This window comes from Netta rufina (genome assembly GCF_964035555.1).
Source record: "Netta rufina genome assembly, chromosome: 1".
NCBI classification, from domain to species: domain Eukaryota; kingdom Metazoa; phylum Chordata; class Aves; order Anseriformes; family Anatidae; genus Netta; species Netta rufina.
Genome location: NC_140123.1, coordinates 41,913,669 through 41,915,068, shown reverse-complemented (window position 1 = coordinate 41,915,068; position 1,400 = coordinate 41,913,669).

Sequence of the window (1,400 nt, the reverse complement as noted above, 5' to 3'; positions counted from 1 at the left end):
TGATTCCCACTGCAGAAATCTCCATAATTATAGAGATTATAGAGATTGCACAGTAATACTAATTCTCCAGTAAAACTGATGCAATTAAAAGATAGCAGTAGTTCTAAATTAAAACCTCAAATTTGCATTTGTAAGATAACAATTAGATTAGTCAATAAAACTTTGTGAAGTAAAATCGTAATCTTCATTATTTTTCTATGGAAAAAACAAAAAGAATAAAGAACAGAAGAGAAAGACTGAAGGAACACTGTAATTATTTACAGTGCATATTTGTTATCCTAGTCAATGAAACATTTTAGTTTTGGATTTTGGGAACATCTGCTCATACATTTAATGTGTATATCTACACTGTTATAACTGCAGTTGCTTTTATTTTTTAGTTCGTTAATGAACATATATTCTGAGTATGCATCAAGTAGTGATGGTGGAGGAGGAAGAAGAGGGAAATGGCACAGCAGACTTTTAAGCACTGTGCAGTATTAAGAGCAAAGTTCACTACAGGTGATAATATTGATTTTCTGAAATGGTGGACAGCAAAGTTATGAACACTTCTGTGAGTAATAAGTAAATAAATAAATAAAGTTTGGTCTGTAACTAGAACTAAAAGTAAACTAGAGAAAAAAATCAGGAGAAACTTTGGCAGAGTTCATAGACTGTATATACTAGACCTATTTTATTCAACATGAAGCGTGGAGGGTTAGGAATTTGATGCATGTGTTTGTTCTCCAAGCAACAAGGATATTTTAGCATTTGTGGCCTGATGTCTAATCCAAGAAAATGGATTAAAATTTTATCTAGTTATCACCTGCTGTGTAGAGACCTCATTACGAATACAAGAATCACAAAGGGTATTGTTGTTATGCATGTATGTATTTTTTCCCCTTGTGTTTTTTTGAACACAGAGGAAATAGCTCTCTCCCTAAACCTTAATGAGTCAAGGTGAATTCAAACCAGATGTTTTCTGGTTTTATTCTCATTTACAAATTGCAGCTACACTTGCTGCATAGAATGCCCTAGATGTAATGACCAGCTAGTGCTCCCTCTTTTAGGAGTTAACATTCATGGGTCAGGATTCAAGCTAAATGTTTATTTATCTAACTGTTTTATAGTAGAGTTTGGTTAAAAGTCTTGGCACAGTGCACTTTAGTTTAAGGTTGACAGCAGTGCTGGCCTCAGTATCTATATGTGTGTAATTTAGCTGTGCTACTGGAAGTCTATGGAAGATTAATGAATGGCAAAGTTCTGTGGCATTTGTGAAGAGATGCAGGATAGGGCAAACCAGTTACCATCTGTTCAAAATGTCTCTTACAGCTCTTTTAAAGAAAACCATTATCAGCAGTAGATAAAAGCATACAGCAGTTTTAAATATAAATATTTGTATGGTGTCATTGGGAAGTTCT